This window comes from Gossypium arboreum, chromosome 10 (assembly GCF_025698485.1).
Source record: "Gossypium arboreum isolate Shixiya-1 chromosome 10, ASM2569848v2, whole genome shotgun sequence".
In the NCBI taxonomy this organism is placed as follows: Eukaryota; Viridiplantae; Streptophyta; class Magnoliopsida; order Malvales; family Malvaceae; genus Gossypium; species Gossypium arboreum.
The window spans coordinates 9,480,657-9,489,787 of NC_069079.1; the positions used below are offsets into that span (position 1 = coordinate 9,480,657).

The 9,131-nt window shown below is 32.7% G+C and overlaps 1 pseudogene; it reads left to right on the top strand.

Moving 5' to 3' along the window:
• The first annotated feature begins 1,834 nt into the window (after positions 1 to 1,834).
• LOC128283382 (small nucleolar RNA R71) lies at positions 1,835 to 1,904 on the top strand (annotated as a pseudogene).
• Positions 1,905 to 9,131: the final 7,227 nt, after the last annotated feature.

Below are 9,131 nucleotides of genomic sequence, written 5' to 3' on the forward strand. Positions count from 1 at the left end.
TGAATCTGTCGTAATCAGGGTGTGTTACCTAAAAGGTTCTGTTTGGGAATATGTTTTGTACCGTAAATGGATTCGATCATCTCAATTTAAGCTCTTCAGGGAACATTCATGGATCTAAATTGTCTAGCGGTACTTTGTCTCCAACTCTGATTTGGTTCGTCCTCTTTACATGCACACGATGGCATTGCTTTGTTATTTTTTTATGTGTTCTTGGGTTCTTATAAACCTTTGTTCGGCATTCATCTAATTCATCAAGTTACACCATTCGTTTTCCACTTGTCCATTGATTTTTATCACCTTAAAAAGAATGCGGTTTTAACACGTACTCGTGAGTGATTTCCTGCAAAGAATGTTGAGCCTCATGATTACTAATATTAATAGAACAACGAGTATTATCTCACTCACTAGAAACTCTCACAGCATCACGTGCTTAAAGAGTAACATATTCATCACCTACCTTTAGCACAAGTTCACCATTACCCACATCAATAACAGTTCTAGCAGTAGTTAAAAAGGGTCGACCTGAGATAATGGGTATCTCAACATCCTCATCCATATCCAATATAACGAAATCAATAGTGAATATAAATTTGTTTGCTTTAACAAGTACAACCTCAATAATACCCCTAGGATACTTAATTGATCTGTAAACTAATTGAATACTCATCCTAGTGGGCTTTTGGTTCCTAGATACCAAGTTGTTTGAACAATTTATAAAGCATTAGATATATACTAACACCCAAATCTGCCAAAACTTTTTCTACATTTAAACTACTAATAAAATAATGAATAGTAAAACTCTCTAGATCTTTAAGCTTAGTGCGTAGTTTGTTCTAAAGAATGGTTGAGCACTCCTCATTGAGCTCCATAATACATTTCGCCTGACTACCTTTTATTTGTTAATAGCTCCTTTAAAAAAAAATTATATTTTGGCATCTGTGAAAGGGCTTCAACAAAAGGTAAGTTAATATGTACCTTTTAAAAAAGTTCAAGAAATTTACCATATTATTCGTTCATACGATTTTTCTTCACTTTTGCTGGATATGAAATTGGTGGTTTGTATTCTCTGACCACTGACTTATTCTTTTTCTTACTTTCCTCAACCCTATCATTTTTCTCAACAGCTTCTAGATTGAACTTCTTTTTAGGCTCGACTAACATATTTCAACTTCATACAGAGATTTCATGGACTTGTTCTTTTGGGTTGGTTTCAGTGTTACTAGGTAAACTTCCTTATTGTCTCTCCGAAACCAATTTAGTAAGCTAAGTAATATGATTCTCGAAGCATTGAATAGATGCATGCTAATTCTTTAAAGCTATTTTAGTGATTTGGAATCTAGTTTCTGACGCTAAAATAAATTTCATTAACATCTCTTCCAGATTCGACTTCTTTTCTTGGTGATAAAGTTGTTGAAAACCCGGAGAAGTTGTAACATTTGATTTCCTTGACCACCCTATGAGAAATTTGAATGATTCCTCCATCCTGAATTATAATTATTTCTATAGGACTTATGTTGAAGTCTAAAATTGTTACACATAAAGTCGACTTGCTCATGCTCCATATTAGAACTAAAGGGTAAACATTCTGAATTGATCATCTCTGCTCCAGTCGCATCACATTGTATTACAAGATTCATCTGTTTAACCATACTCAAACCATCAATTTTCTTACTCAGCACTTCTATCTATATTAAAAAGCACCGGATGCCTTAGTAGACTTTGTTTTCATAACTTGCCACTGATAGTTATTCAGTGTTTCACCAGTGCATCAATTATCTGTCTAGTCGAAAGATTCAAACCATTGTAAAATTTTTAGACTTGAAGCCACAAAGGCAACCCATGATGATGGCACCTTCTCAGAATATCCTTAAATCTCTCCCATGCATCATACAATGTCTGAAGCTCAAGTTGAGCAAACGAAGAGATGTCATTCTCAACTTAGCTGTTTTAGCTTGTGGAAAATACTTCAATAGAAACTTCTCAATCATTTGAGCCCAAGTCATGATGGGACTCCGTGGAAGTGAATTCAACCACTGTTTCGTCTTACTCTTCAAAGAGAATGGGTACAACCGTAAGCGTATGACATCATCAGTAACACCATTGATCTTGAATGTGATCTCTAGAAAGTTAGCTAAATGAGCATTCAGATCTTCATCTTGCAACCCATCAAACTGAACATACTACTACACCATCTGAATTGTGTTTGGCTTAATCTCAAATTTGTTTGCAGCAATAGTCAGTCTAACGATACTCGATTTAGCCCCAATAAAGTGGGCTTAGCATAGTCATACATATTACGAAGTGCAAGAGGTTGCTAATTACTAGGATTATTTTCCATCTCAGTAGTAATATCATTTTGCTCTTGATTGTTTATTAAAATCTATTGACATTGCCTTGCTTCTCTAACTTCTCTCCAATTTCTGCGAGCAGTCTTTTCGATCTCATTGTCAAAACTAATGGTTCCAACGATTTGCCTTTAGTCATAAACCAAAACAACTTGTAATAATCAAACAAAAGTATTAAAATTAAAATAAAAATGACTAAATTAATAGAAATAAAGTTTTCATAATATTCTCTTGTCCCTAGCAACAACACCAAAAACTTGATGTCCACGGAACTAACTCAAAAATTGTAATAGTATAGCTATGGTGAGTGTAACACCCCTAACCCGTGTCCGTCGCCAAATGGGTTACAAGGCATTATCAAACAAAATTCATCATTTAATAATTATCGTCATTTTAATATCACATTAAACATAAAGTTTATAACATTTCTATAATATACAATTTATAGACAATATTAAATCCTATCAAATACAAAGCATTCATTAAAGTCAAGGATTTCTTACATACAAAATTTAATAAATAACGTATATATATATATATATATATATATATATATATAAATCACCGATCATTATCTAATTTCATTTGACATCTAATCATTATCAATTATACCTTTCATATGGTCATTTGTAAAATTCATAAATATGCCAAATTTCGGACATCTAATATACACATGATTTAATAATCAAAGTACCATAAACAAAGTCAATTTTTATCTTGTATGAACTCGTCTAATTTAATCAAACGTAAATCAATGTCCATTTATTTATTTTATCAACCAAAGCTGAATTTAATTATACTTAAAGATTCATTAGCAACTTTCTCATTCATAAAACGTGCATGAAATCTCACATATAACTAAACCCATAAGCCAACCAAAATTCATATCTCATATCAAAAATCTTCCAAGTACACAAATAAATTATTTCTTCTAGAAACGATTATCAACTAATCAATATCAAATGCCCAATTTATACTATAGTCAACGGTATACATCTTTAATAATTTCATTATCCACTCTTATGCATGATATATCCATAATCTAACCATACCAACAGATCATGAATTCATTCGCATATGCCAAGAATACTAAATTTCCATCACATATATATTTATATATTATAGCATTACTTAATTATGAAATCAACCATAATTTACTTAAGTTGAAACATCATATTTAGCCATTTTCGCATGGCTTCCATAAGTACAACTCAAATCCAACCAACAAAAATACTAGACTATACATGCCATAAATTCAAATTAAACATTCATTAATACCGAAATAGACGATAGTGTGGTGAACTTCACGGACGATCCCCTAGCACGTAACGATCTCTAAAATCTATAAAATAAAAACATGTAATGCCCCAATTTTCGGGAATCATGTGAATGTTGGCATAGGTTTAATTATGTTAGTGGGCCTCTAGAAAGCCCAAGCTTAAGATAGAACCCGTCAATTTTAGTTAATTTTTGTTCCATAACAAAAAGGGGGTGAAATCATGAAATAGAACCTATGTGAAAATGTTTGAAAATGCTATAGGCTAAATTGAAGTGGCCAAATAAATAGGAGTGCAAAATAGGAGGATTTGCATGACAAACCTCCCATTTTACATGAAGTGGCCAGCCATCATGTTGTTGTAGACAAAATGTACACTTGATATCCATAATTTATGGTACAAATTGATAATATGTTAGGTAAATGTTCAATGATAATAGATTAAGTAAATGCTCCATGATAATGGGTTAGGTAAATGTTTCATGATAATGGGTTAGGTAAATGTTTCATGATAAGAATTTCATGTCTTTTGTATTAAAGAATTAAATGGATGAAATATGAAGTTTTATTAAAAGAAAAGGGTGAAAAGAACAAAGTTTTGTCCATCTTTGTTCATCATAGCTGAAAGTTAGAGAAGAGAAAGGAGAGGAGAAAGCTCTTGAGTATTTGGTCATTAGGAGGAGGAAAATTGAAGGTAAGTTCTTGGTACCTTGCTTCTATTTTGAGGTTCATGAGTTCTTCTTGATTCTACCTTAACTCTTGAAGTATATTTTGATTTTTAGTTGTGTTGTGAGCATTTAGTCATGAATTAAAATGAAGGAAATGGTTGTTGTTTCATGTTCTTTTGATGAAAAATGGAAGATAGGTGAAGTTGAGCCAAACAAATGAACATGCATGTGCCTTAGATGCTAAAGGAAAAATCGGCTAACATGTTGTGCTTTAAAATGATGAAATGGAGATTATACTTAAGTAAAATCATAGATATGTGATGATTGATTGGTGATATACATGTTTAAATACCAAGCATGCAAGTTAGGTGTGAAAGAGTGATTTGGTAATAAATCTGCTTGGAACAGCAGCAGTAACATGACTTTGGAAAATCACCATAAATTGTGGGAGATGAATTAGAAGCTGAATAAATTATGTGATTAAAGATTATTGAGTCTAGTTTCTAATGAAATAAACAAGAACATATTTTTAATTCTGTACAATGAGAAATTTGATTCTTAATGAAGAGTGGTCAGATTAGTCAAACAGTGAAACATGGGAAACTTTGAGAAAAATCTGGTATTGATTGGATAAACCAAAAATTCTGAAAATTTTATGGATAGAAGATATATGAGTCTATTTTCAGGGAAAATTAACGGAACTTGATTTGGAGTTTCGTAGCTCCAGTTATAAATGATTTAGTGACTGTTGCTCAGGAAGATAGCTTGCAGTGAAATTATGATTATGTGGTAAACATTGACAAAAATTTGTTAATGAGTTGCTTATTGATTTCTTATAAGCTTACTATGATCTGTAGGTGTGGTTGGCTGAATATTGTAAGGGGTTAATACGTAGTTCTTATTTGAATAGTTAGATTAACGTGTTAGTAATCCAATTGTAGGCAGTTCGTGTGTGGATCTCTTCAGCATATCGTCGCAAACAGGTGTGTAACTGACACCCTCTCATAGACTAGATTGGCAAAAGCCGAAAAGCCGAAATACCGAAAAGTCGGTATTTTGGGAATTTGCAAGTGTGCAAATGCTCGTAAGATAGTTGGGTCTGTATATTTGGTAATCTAAAGTAATAAACTATGATGACGCCGATTTCGTACATTTTGATAATTTGGGCTTAATGGGCCAAAGATCGGGTTCATGGGCCAACGGCCCAATTGTAAGTATCTTGCGATAAGTGTTCGATAGTACGTAAATAGTTAGGATATGCATGAAAACCCGAAAGTAGCTAAATTACTATAATACCCTATGTATGGAAAATTATTGTTATACCCTAGGTGCAAAATTATCGTTATACCCGTAGGGTTAATTTTGACCGAAAAGCATAGCGATCGATTACGTATGATGTATGCCATGATTATATATCATTGCATGGGGACATGGGTTATATTATGGAGGAAGCGTTCGGTGGCTATACCACATATATATCGTTACGGTGGCTCGCCACGATTATTCATATCTGTGACTCTGTCACATTATTCGCTCGCGACCATGCTGCAAATTACGTGGTGTGTAGCGGTTGGGTGGGTCGAGTTGTCTCCCCACACGTGTAAGGTTGGTACGGGGTGTATACGGTTGGATATGGTTGGGTTTCGCATAAACATGTAATATCTGCTTGCTCATTATGGGCCTATGGGCTTTATTCGAATTGCTCGGGCTAAGGCCAACTTATTCTATTTCGTGGTTTGAGTGATATAGGCTATGGTTGGGTTAATTTACATTGAGTTTCCCAAACTCACCCATTTTATTTTCATCCACGCAGTAATCCCCAACCATAGTGTGCTTGGAGTCGTGAGGGAATTGAGTGGCCACCCGCTCAAAGTTTGATTTTCTTCCGTGAACTGGACATCCTTTTATTTACGTTCAAGTTTTGGGTTTTAAATGTAATAAGGCCGCTTAATTATTTTTGATGGTTTTAATATGTATTACTAAGATAGGTATTACTTATTTTAACTGTTGAAATTGGATAGCTTTAGGGCGCGTTTTCAAAAAAAAAACAACAATTGATTGCAAAATAACACGACAACAAGCAAAGCTTCCGCAATGAAAGTATTTTCCAAAATTAATCACTTTTCCTAAAAATGACTTAATCAAATCGGTTTCCTAGAAATATCCATGACGTTAAGGTGTGGAAATGGCGGTATGCATGTCTACGATTGGATCCGAAGGGAGCTTGGTACTTAAGCAGTCCGATGAACTCACCACCTCTTTTCCGATTTCCTACCTGGTGCACAGCTTCCATTCACTTTAACCCTTAATGAATTAATCTTTTGAACATCAAGTACGATTTTCTGGATTTAGAATGGAATTTTTTTTTAACGTTTTTGATGTGGCATGCCGGATCCGGCCATAACTTCTGGGCCGGGTTTGGGGTGTTACAGTAAACACACACCCAAAGTAAGCTATCTTAGCTTAGTAAGTTGTAAGCAATTTAAACAATTTAAAAGACATTGATAGTCCAATTAAATAACCGAGTCATACTTCCATAATCACATATTCATCCAAACTTATCAGTCCATATATCTATCAATCATTCACATATAATTTCCAACATTTTTTAATATACATATACTCTTTCACATAACTACTCATCACTTCCAATCTCACATTTTCATAATTAGCGAATGTTCATATGCGCTTAAAATAAATATTCAAACATTATAACATGCATATAATATATCAATTCATTCCTTTTAACTCCTTCATCTTTCATTTTACTATTCTTTCATACATTTCACATTTGCTACAACCAACCCCGTAATTCCAAATTCAATTATATCAACCACATAGGTTCGATACATACCTGCATATTACGAATTTAAATATTCCACTTACTACTTTTGCATTTGATAAATAACTCGTTCGACCACTTTCGATCACTTGTTGTATTCGCACACTTAGTGCTATTATTTAACTCGCAATGCAATGAGATCACACACTTAGTGCTCGATAGTTTTACTTCGCACACTTAGTTCTCGATAATTCACATATATATCCATTCATGCCTATTCAAAACATTCACTTTCAGCATAATTAACATTTTGCATTTTCCAAATCAACATGTATATATGTATATATATAAATTGCATTTATATAAGTTAACAACAATTATTTGCTTAGTAACTTACCTCGAATATCGACGGACTATATTTTTCGACTATTCGACTATTTTCACCTTTCCCCGATCCAAACCCGATCCTCTTTGCTCTTGATCTATTAAAAATTCAAATTGAACTCATTCAAAGAAAATTTTATTAAATTAACTCCCAAACTCATAATCAAGCAAGTTACCAATTTGCCCTTCACATTGTACATTTTTACATTTTAATCCAATATAACAAAAACATGAAACATCAAAAATTCCAACCTAACTTACTTAGGCCGAATATTCCTTAAGTTTAAATAAATCCTTCCTTTTAATCTATTTCAAAATTTAGCTCCTCAATTTATCAACTAATCAAATAAGCCCTATTTAGTTAATTTCATGCAAACTTCTAGTATAAAACTCAATAATATAACACATCTCTTCTATTATGCAACTTCAAACTAATTTTTTTTTCTCAAACCTTAATCCATGGCCGAATACCATTTCCTTAACAATTCCAAAAATTAAACTATGGGTTAACAAAGCAACTTATCAATCATCCGAAATGTGCAAAAATTTCTAAAAATTAAACTCAAACATACCTTTAAATTAAACTAGACAAGGGCCGAATGCAAGCAATCTATTTCTTTCTTTTGCTTGGCTATCTACGGTTTTTCCAAAGATGAAAACTCCACCCACTTCCTATTTTCCTAAGTTAATGTGATAATATAATTATTAAGTTACCAAAATAGCCATTATAAAATTATGCTATTTCCACTATCTAATGACCGATTGTGCCCATGCATGAGTCTTAGTTTAATAGCATTTTAACTCCCCAAAAATAAAAGACCATTAACAATTCGGCATTCACACATAATTCATCAAATTTTACCTACTGTGCAATTACACCCTTTCTTTATAATTTGGCATCTAAACAGAAAAATTAAGATACGAAACTTTCGTGGATATCAATTCACACATAACTAATACCGAAATTTAATTTAAAACATTTTTCTGATTCGGATTCATGGTCCCAAAACCACCATTCCAATTAGAGTCAAAATCGGGCTGTTATAGTGAGCAAAGATATCATACCCACAAAAACTAAAAGTACTAGTAATTATCATCTTTCTATTATTTAACCGAATAATTTGAGTGATTGATTAAAACCTAAAATTAACTAAATTAATTAACTAACGAACACGACAAAGAAAAAACACGAAAATAATCGAGTAACAATCAAGAGGTGAAACAATATCTGGAAAGAATTCACCTATATTTCATATGTCACTATCAATCTAAATTATGCAATTTCTCTACCTAGTATCTTGATCCGTAGAAATCCTTAAATTATTCAAACATCTCTTTCTAGCATAAGAGCAACTAATTCTAGGTTGATTAATTGAAATTTCTTTCTAATTAAAACCTCTATTATTGTATTAACTCGTGCTATGGATTCCCCTATTAGATTTGACTTTAATCTGGTAGATTTATGTCATCCTGTATCTAGGATTGCATAAAAATCCACTCTATTAAGCAAGATCTACTCTTAAACAGGGTCTATTCAATCTTTGATTTAAGCACTTCAAACACGGATCAATAGTCTAGATATATTAAACCAAGAATTAAGCACACATAATTGAGAACAAGAAAGCAAATATTTATTGCGTAAAATAAAAATCAAATGACATAATTCATCATAGGGT